Raw genomic sequence first — 10,357 nt, forward strand, 5'->3', positions numbered from 1 at the left:
ATATATATGTGGGTCTATTTCTGGGCTATTCTATTCTTTTGATCTGTTTGTCTGTTCTTTTGCCAATACCACACTTGATTACTGTAGCTTTGTAGAAAGTCTTGTAGTCGGTAGTGCCAGTTCTCTTTGTACTTCCTTCAGTATCGTTTTGGCTATTTGTCCTTTGCCTCTCCATATAAACTTTAGGATCATTTTGACAATGTCTACAGAGCAACTCACTGGGATTTTAATTGGGGTTGCAGTAAATCTGTAGATCAACGTGGAAAGAACTGACATCTTGACAATATTGAGTCTTCCTATCCATGAACATGGTATGTTTATTTAGTTTTTTTTTTTATTTCATTCATCAGTTTTGTAGTTTTCCTCATATAGATCTTGTACTTATTTTGTTAAATTTATACCTAAATATTTCATTTTGGGGTGCTAATGTAAATGGTATTGTGTTTTTAATTTCAAGTTCCACTTGTTTGTTGGAATATGGGAAAGGAATTGACTTTTGTATCCCTCAACCTTGCTATAATCATTTATTATGTCCAAGAGGTGGTTTTTTTTTTTTTTCGTTTGTTTGTTTTTTTGGTCACTTTCAGATTTTCTACATAGACAGTCATGCCATCTGCAAACAAAACCAGTTTTATTTCTTCTTTCCCAGTCTGTTTACCTTTTATTTCCTTTTCTTGTCTTATTGCATTAGCTAGTACTTCCAGTACTATGTTGAAAAGGAGTGTTGAGAGGGGACATCCTTGCCTTCTTCCTCTTGGTGGGAAAGCCCTTCCTTTTCCATCTTAGTGGGAGAGTTTCATATTTCTCTCCATTACGTATGATGTTACTGTAGTTTTTTTTTTTATATAGATATTGTTTCTTAGGTTGAGGAAGTTCCCCTCTATTCCTAGTTTAGAGTTTTTATGTTAGATTTTCAAATGCTTTTTCTGCATCTATTGATATCATGTGATTTTTCTTTTTTAGCTTGGTGATGTGATGGATAACATTGATTTTTGAATGTTGAACCAGTCTTGCATACATGGGATAAATGTATGCAAGATACATACATATATATGGATATATTGGTCTATAGTTTTCTTTTCTTGTAATGTCTTTCTTTGGCTTTGGTATTAGAGTAATACTGGTCTCACAGAATGAGTGAGGAAATAGTCTCTCTTCTATCCTGAAAGAATTGTAGAGAATTAGTATAATTTGTTCCTAAAATGTTTGGTAGAATTCACCAGTGAACTCTTCTGGGCCTCATGCTTTCTGTTTTAGAGGATTATTACTGATCCAATTTCTTTGACATATAATTTTATGAGTTTCGACAAATATGTCTGTCAAGGAATTAGTCCATTTCGTTCATCTGGGTTATTAAATATATGATCATAGAGTTGGTCATAGTATTCCTTTATTATCCTTTTAATGTCTTTGGTAGCTGTAATAATGTTCCCTTTTTTGTATTTTAGTAATAATTTTTCAATTTTTTTCTTAGCCTGGCTAGAGCCTTATTGATTTTATTGATTTTTTTAAAGAACCAGCTTTTGGTTTCATTGATTTTTTCTCTATTGATATCTTATTTCAATTTCATTGATTTCTGATCTGATTTTTGTTATTTCTTTTCTAATGCTAAGTTTGGATTTAATTTGTTCTTTTTCTAGTTTCCTAAAGTAGAAACTTAGATGATTGATTTTAGATCTTCCTTCCTTTATAATATGCATTCGATGCTATAAATTTCTCTTTAAGCACTGTTTGCTGTATCCCACAAATTTGGTAAATTTGTATTTAATTCAAAATATTTTAAAATTTCTCTTGAGATTTTTTTCTTTGACCCATGTGGTATTCGATGTGTGTTGTTTTACCTCCACGTATTATAGAACTCTCCTGTTGTTTTAGTTATCAATTTCTGGTTTAATTACATTATGGTCTGCGTGCAGACATTGTTATGATTTCTATTTAAAAAATTTGTTAATGTGTGTTTTAAGCCCAGAGTAAGGTCTGTCTTGGTGAGTGTTTCACATGAGCTTGAAAAAAATGTCTATTCTGTTGTTGTTGGACAAAGTAGTCAATGATGTTGATTCTGTCGTTGATTGATGGTGCTGTTGAATTCAATTGTGTCCTTACTGATATTCTGCCTGGATCTGCCCATATGTGATATAAGAGCATCAGTCTTCAACTATGATAACAAACTCATGTATTTCTCCTTGCAGTTCTACCAGATTTTGCCTCACATAGCTGATACTTGTTAGGCATATATACATTAAGGGTTGTTATGTCTTTTTAGAGAATTAACCCCTTTATCATTATATAACACTCTTCTTAATCCCTGATAACTTTTCTTGCTTTGAAGTCTGCTCTGTCTGAAATTAATATAGCTACTCCTGTTTTCCTTTGAGTAGTGTTAGTATGGTGTATTTTTCTCTACCCATTTCTTTTAATCTATATGTCTTTAAAGTAGGTTTCTTGTAGACAGCAAGCATATAGTGGGGTCTTATTTTTTGATCCACTCTGACAATGTCTTTCAATTGGTGCATTTAGGCCACTGACACTCAAAGTGATTATTGATATACCATCATGCACCACACAGGCATTTTGGTCAACAGTAGACCACATATATAATGGCAGTCCCATAATATTATAATGGAGCTGAATTTCCTGTAAGAAATGGAAGGATATGTGGTTCATGAGAATTTTTTTCTTTGATGGAAGCAATATCTATGGGACTTAGCAGTAAATTCCCAGTATCTGTTTCAAGTGCACCGATTACATCCCATTCAGTCAGCCACTGACCTGTCACAGCACAGAGAAGTCTGTCCCCTCAGCACAATATATTTAGAGGGCGCTATAGCACTTCCAGATGTAGATTATGGTCTTCAGAGAACATTGTTGTAAATTCTTTGTTGAGGTCCTAAGATCCTGTACAAGGACGCAGGTCCACAGGAGCTACCTTAACAAGTAGTGCCAGTGCTACTTTAGTAAAAACTTCCTGTGGTACTCTTGAGCCAGCCTGTCCCTGCATTTTGGAAATATTTTCAGATTGTAATGATTTAAGCAAAGAAAAGTTTTATTTCTTCCCATCAATTCAATGCCATAGAGAGCCTTTTGTGCCAGATAGGGTCAGTGGAACCCAAAATGAATTTCCAAAGTCAAAATACTAAGTCCTCATTTCTATACCCTCTCCATGTCAAACACCGTCTTTTCTACGAATACCATAAAGTTCCTTAATCTGACCAGTGCTCCAACATGTGATAGCCAAAACCACAGTGCCATGACAATCCCCTATGTTCCTCTCTCTATCCTGATTTCTTATTTCTACTGATCCTCAGACCATCTTTCACTCCTTCCTAACAGTTTTTATGGTGATCTATGCCTTACCAGGCCAATTTCTCCTCAATATTTTTCAATCAGTCCAGCCCACATTCCTATTCGTGGAGCAGCACTGACAGCTTTAATGTTCTATTTCTGACACTGTTGGAAGCAGGGGGAGGGCTTGTGGGATGGTGTTTATAAAATCTACAGTAGAGTACAGTAATGACTCACCTAGAGCAACTTCTAGTCCTTACGCTCCATTTATGGTAAGTGCCCTATAGAGGTGAACCATTTTTTATATTTTATACTGTGCCTTTTCGATGTTTAGATATATAAATACCCTTGTGTTATAACTGCCTGTAGTATCTAGTACAATATGCTGTACAAGTTTGTAGCCTAGGAGTGCAGTAGACTACACCATCGAGGTTTGTGTAAGTGCACTCTATGATGTTTGCACAATGATGATATCGCCCAATGACACATTTCTCATATATATCCCTGATGTAAAGCAACGCAGGGCTGTACTTGGATTAATAACTACCATATTTGTTACTGTTTTCTATTCCTTGCCCTTTTTCTTTGCTCCTATGTCTTATCCTTTACCCTTTTTCTGATTTTGGGGTGTTTTTTCTTCCTTTCTTAGCATATCATTTATATATATTTTTTCCAACTATTTTTTTGATGGTTGGCCTAGAGTTTACAATAAATTTACAAGTAATCCAAGTCTACTTTCGAGTAATACTACAGCATTTCATAAGTAGTGAGTACCATATAATAACAAAATAATTCTAATTCCTGCCTCTTGTCCTTTGTATCATTGCTGTCATTCATTTCACTTGTACATAAATATACGTAAGTGTGTATGTATATATAAGCATATGTGGTTGGATATAGTGTTGCTATTATTATTGTGAACAAATTTATCTGTTAGATTAAGAAAAATAAAGGTTTTTATTTTACCTTTAGTCCTCTGATGCTCTTCCTTTCTTTACATAGATCAGAGTTTCTGACCTACATGTATATATATATATATATTTCTCTCTAAAGTACTTCTTTTAACATTTCTTGCAAGGTAGATCTACTGGCAACCAATTCTCCATTTTTGAAGGATAATTTCACAGGCTACATAATTCTAGGTTTGTGGTGGTGTTTTTAGTCATCAAATATTTCACTCTTCTTGCTTTCATAGTTTCTGAAATCAGATTCTTATCTTTGCTCATCTATAGCTAAGGTGTTTATTTCCTCTGGCTTCTTTCAGGATTCTTCTTTATCTTTGATTTTCTGTAGTTTTGAAAATATATTCCTGTTTTTTTAAACATTTATTTTGTGTTCTCTAAGCTTACTGGGTCTATGGTTTGGTGTCTGACATGAATTTGAGGAAAATTCTCAGTAATTGTTTCAAATATTTGTTTTGTTCCCTTCTTTATTCATTTGGTATTCCCATTTCACATAAATTATGCCTTTTGTAGTTGTCCCTAGGTTCTTGTATGTGTGTGTGTATACATACATGGATATATATATATCCCAGTCTTCTGTTTTTCAGCTTTGGAGGTTTCTAATAAGATATCCTCAAATTCAGAGATTCTTTCCGCAGCCATGTCCAGTCTACTAATAAGCCCATCAGAGGCATTCTTCGTCTGTTAGTGTTTTTATCGCTAGCATTTCTGATTTTCTTAAAATTCCATCTCTTTATGTTGCCCATTTTTTCTTGCATGCTGGCTCCATTACAGCCCTTAACATATTGTCGGTTGTTTTATATTCCTGGTCTGATAATTCCAGCATCTCTGCCATATCTGCCATATGACTGATATGCCATTTCACATAATTCTAATGTTTAACTTTCAGTGTATCTTGTAATTTTTTACTGCTAACTAGGCATGATGAACCAGGTAAAAGGAATTGCTATAAATAGGCCTTCAGTAATGTTGTGGTGAGGTGGCGGGGAGGAGCACTTACTACTACTATAATTAGATTTCAGTCTGTTAGTTAGCCTATACCTCTGGACTGTGAATTTCACATGTACTTCTCAGTCCCCCTTCCCAGCCCCCTTGGGTGGGGCAGGATAGCTAGAGTGGGCTGGAGTTGGGTATTTCCCTTCCCCTAAGTCAGTTACGCTCTGATAAAATCCCAGCAAGTTTGGCTCTGGTTAGTTTCTCCTGAGGGCAGACCTTATTAAGTAAAAGAGAATGGTCTAGCATATTTCAAAATGGTTCCTTTCCCCTCCTCCTGTTGAAGTTACAAGAGGATTATTTTCAGATATTCACTGTGAGAAACTGGTAGAAACCTCAGCAGTAAAACTCACAAACAAAAGTGTTTCCCCTGTGCCCTCCCCTTCACACATGACTGGGTCTTCCTGGAGTTTTTAACTCTGAGTTGTCCACTGAAGCTCTGGCAATTTGCAGTTATAATTCAGGTTTCCCTACCCTGGCACTGGTGTCCATAGAGTTTACTGCTCCAATAAGTTGTGATTCTCTGTCTTTGCCTGTCAGTCTCTTCATTTTGGGGGACAGTGGTTTACCTTGTGACTTGACTTCCTTTATGGATCTTGGAAGTTATTTTCAGTTCATTAAGCTTTTTACTTGCTGTTAGGGCAGAGTGGCAACTTCTAAGTTTCTTACATGCAGGACTGGAAATGAAATCTAGACATCTTGGTTCAAAGTAGTTTGCTTTGTCTTCATACATTACCAAAGACAAACCTAATGTCAATAGTGTTAACTTGCACATAACCTGTTCTTTGGCCTCTGGCTGCTTTTAGGATTTGTCCTATAACACTGGTATTTTGAAATTTTGCTTTTTAAAATTTCATCTGGTTCTGTGCTGAATGACCTTTTTTAATCCTGAGACTTTTCAGACCAAAGAAATCTATTCTGTATTTGTCTCTCTACATTCCCTCTTTTGTCTCCTTTCTGTTTAGAGAGTAGAATTTTTGGACCTATCCCTGTATCTTTTCACTTTCCTGGTACTTTTTCCATCTCTATTTCTAGGCCGAGTAATGGAAGACTCATCTTATGATCATCCTTCTCACAACTTTGCTTTTCAGCTGTATCCCTCCACTATTCAGCCTTTTGTTTATAATAGCAGTGTTATCCTCTTTTATACCCTTGAGATGTTAAATTGACTTATTTGAAGTTTGTTATTTAGGCCTTTCATATCATTGGCTTTCTTGAAATATTTTGGCAATTCATAGTTGTAATTTGTTTAGTTGCTCATTTTTGCATTTGAATACCTCTTTTTTTGTGGATGTTGTTCTGTTTATCAAAGCTTGTGGTGGGAGGGGTAGGTTTTGATGCCAGGTGAGAATAGGGCAGTATTTTGAATCTGGGGATAAGCTTCCCCTCTCCTTGAGGGTAAGCAAGGGAGCAAGAGGGGGATTGTTCTGCTTTTTCAGCTTCAGTGTCTTCACCAACTGTTATGTTATAGGCTGGGTATAGACACCCCTTTTGCCTACCGCTTGGCTCATGCTTGGGGATGAGACTTGACTAGCTATTCTGAATCAGCTCCCTAATAAAGTATCCTGCCTGTCACGTATGGGCAACCTCCTGCTTTTTGCATCTGTTGATTCTGGGTTCCAACCCATTCCTCCAGTTGCAGTAGTCTTTACTGTTTTGTGTTGTGATTTCCTCATTTTATTTGCCTGCAGCTTTGATCCCATCTGCTTTCTATCTTTCTGGCATTCCTCACAATTTTATATTCCACTGCTAGCCCTCTCATTTTTCAGCGTTGTAGCAGATTCTTTTTTTTATTTCTGCTTTAGCACATTATGGGATTTAGAGTTGAGAAGGATAGTAGATGCTTCTGTTGCATCTGCCATCTTGATCCAATCTCCCTAATACCACTGTACGCAAACAGAACAAAAACTCCTGTAGCCTTTCTTTTGTTCCGGTGGCTCCAGGGATGGTCCTATAGTTAGAATATGCGCTATAGTACTAGCCATTCACAGAAAGTATTATTTACAAGAAATTATTGAAACATCATCTGATTCCTAATATGTATAATTTTGTGATAAACTAGCAATACTAAAAAGAAATTCCTAGTCATGAATACTCTTAGGGGTCATAAAATAGTATTCAGTGATAACCAATTTTATTTGCATTGAAAGGACAAAAGGACTATCATCTTAAAACTACTCAGTTGGTCAGCTGCATGAGACCTCCTTTTTGTCCCCAAGTGGAGTAAGTAAACACGGTCTCGCCTCCTCCCTTGATCACATCAAAATTATAGCTAAATTACTGAACAACCATCATTGAGAACCACATGAATAGCTAAACAGAAATCCTATAACTGAGGGTATAAAGAAGAAGCCACATCAAGACTGGTAGGAGGGGCAGAGACTTGGAATGGGCAGGTCCACACATCCACAGTGTGGCAATTAAGAATCAGGAGGAATATCTCAGCTGCAGCAGTCCCCCCAGAAGAGTGAGGGTTCCCAGCCCCACACCAGGCTCCCTAGCCCAAGGCACCAGTGCTGGGGAGATAAGTCTTCATAACTTCTGGCTGTGAAAAACAGTGGGAATTACATCCGAATAAGATGGAGGGCCACTCCTTGAGGGGCCATGCACAGACTCACTTACAAACTTACTGGCTCTAAGCCCCAGAGCAGTAGCAGTAGCTCAAAAAGTGCCAGGGAAGTTGAGGAACTGAATTTGACTAGCTTCAAAGTGAGGGCTGGAGGGGCAGAGGTTATGGAAACTCTCTTGTGGGACAAAAGTGCTGTTCCTTTGTTGGATTTTCCCACCTAGCTGGTCCAGCACAGGCAGGCGCTGAAATCTATGCTTTCCATTAACCTGGCTACCACCACTTGCCCCCGCCCTGGTGATCCTGATTCACATGCCCGGCCTGAAAGTCCATAGGTGGCCAAAGGAGGAACCACAAACTTGGGAAACAAAAGAGAGGATTCCAGTAGCCAGTCTGGTGAGTGGTAAGAAACAGAAAAGATATAAAACCTTAAGAATTCTGCCACAAGAGGGAGCAAGAAGATGTAGCAGGTATACCTATACAAAGGCAGAGAAAACCCCAGATACAATAGCACCAATAAACAGCATACCCCATACTGAAAGTAACTAGTAAAGATTTATGGAAATGTCAGCTATTAAAAATGCAAAAGCACAAATGCCAAACTACGAGGAACATGAAAAGTCAAGGAGATATGTCATCAAAAGATAATAATTTTCCAATAACCAAGCTAAAAGGTATGGAATTTTGCAATCTAGCTGATAAACGTTAAAAATAGCTGTTCTGAAGGAACTCAATGAGCTGTAAGAAAACTTAGACAACTCAATGAAATCAGGAAAAAAAAATACATGAACAAATGAGGTATTTACTCAAGGGACAGAAATCATAAAAACCAAACAAATTCTGGAGCTGAAGAATTCAGTGAAAGAAATGAAAAATGCAACAGAGAACTCTGCAGTAGAGTAAAGCAAATGGAAGACAAAATAAATGATCTAGAGGGCAGGAATTTTGAAATAACACTGAGCATAAAAAAGAAAAATGAACAAAAATGAGCAAAGGAAGCCTATGGGATCCCATTAAAAAATGTTAAGAATTGGGGTTCCAGAAAGGAAGAGGGAGGAGGCAGAAAATTTATTTAAAGAAATAATAGGTGAAAATTTCAAAAACCTGGAGAAAGATTTGGATATCCAAGTTCATGAAGCTAACAGGTCACCCTATGATCACTATGCAAAAAGACCTTCTTTAAGATACAACTGTCAAAAACCAAAAATATAGAATCCTAAAAGCAGGAAACAAAAGATTGAAACCTACAAAGGAGCCCCTATTATGCAGTCAGCTGATTTCTCAGCAGAAACCTTACAGGTTAGGAGAAAGTGGAATGACATATTCAAATTATTGAAAGAAAAAACTGCAGCCAAGAATTCTCTGTCTGCAAACGTTACCCCTCAGATATGCAGAAATACTTTGCAAACAAAGGTGAGGGAGTTCGTCATTACTAGAAATGCCTTACAAGAAATACTGAAAGTTCTTCAAGCTAATATGAAAAGATGTTAATCAATGACATGAAAACATAGGAAAGCATACAACACACAGGTAAAAGTAAATATAGTCAGAAAACTAATTCTATAATAGGATGGTTTTTAATCATTTAACTACTGTAAGAGGTTAAAGGAGAGGAGTATTAAAAATAACTATAGCTACAAAGTTTTTAATGAATGCTCGATATAAAGAGGTAAATGACATCAAAAATATAAAGGAGAGGGGAGCAAAAGGATAAAAGCTTTTGCAGGCAACTTAAGTTGCCATCAGCTTAAAATGGACTGTTTTATCTATGAGATGTTTTATGTAAGCCTTGTGGTCACCACAGAGCAAAACTCTAGAGTAAGTACATAAAAAATAATGGGGATACAGATGATACTATCATGGAAAATCACCAATTTACAAAGGTGCGCAGAAACAGGAAAAAAACAAAACAAAACAATGGAAATATAAAACAACCTTAAGGGCATTATGTTAAGTGAGATAAGTCAGACAGAGAAAGACAAATACTGTATGATGTCATTTATATGTGGAATCTAAAAATGCCAAACTCATAAAAACACAGTATGCTGGTGGTTACCAGAGGCTGAGGGGTAAGGGAATTGGGATATGTCGTTTAGAAGTACAAACTTAGAACTAATAAGTCCTAGAGATCTAATGCAAAGCATAGTGATTATAAACAATGCTGTATTACAAACTTCAAAGTTGCTGAGACTAGATCTTAATTGTTCCTACCACAAAAAAATATATAAACGTATCAACACATTGTACACCTTAAACTGCAATATATAAACGTATCAACACTGCAATATATAAACGTATCAACACATTGTACACCTTAAACTTACACAATGTTTTATGTCAGTTACACCTCAATAAAAATAATTTAAAAAAAACTAATCAGCGGGCTCTAGGAGAAAAAGCCCAGCACTGCCCTTAGCTGCCTCCTATAGCTCTCTGTCCCTCTCCACGGGACACAAAATCTACAGGGCCAACAGGATATGCCCACCTGGAGTCCATTTTGTTCCATTCTGGATCATGTTCAAAGTGCCTGGGACTCAAATTTCCTACCTTAACA

The sequence above is a fragment of the Pteropus vampyrus genome, unplaced genomic scaffold (assembly GCF_000151845.1).
Source record: "Pteropus vampyrus isolate Shadow unplaced genomic scaffold, Pvam_2.0 Scaffold2, whole genome shotgun sequence".
Taxonomy (NCBI): Eukaryota; Metazoa; Chordata; class Mammalia; order Chiroptera; family Pteropodidae; genus Pteropus; species Pteropus vampyrus.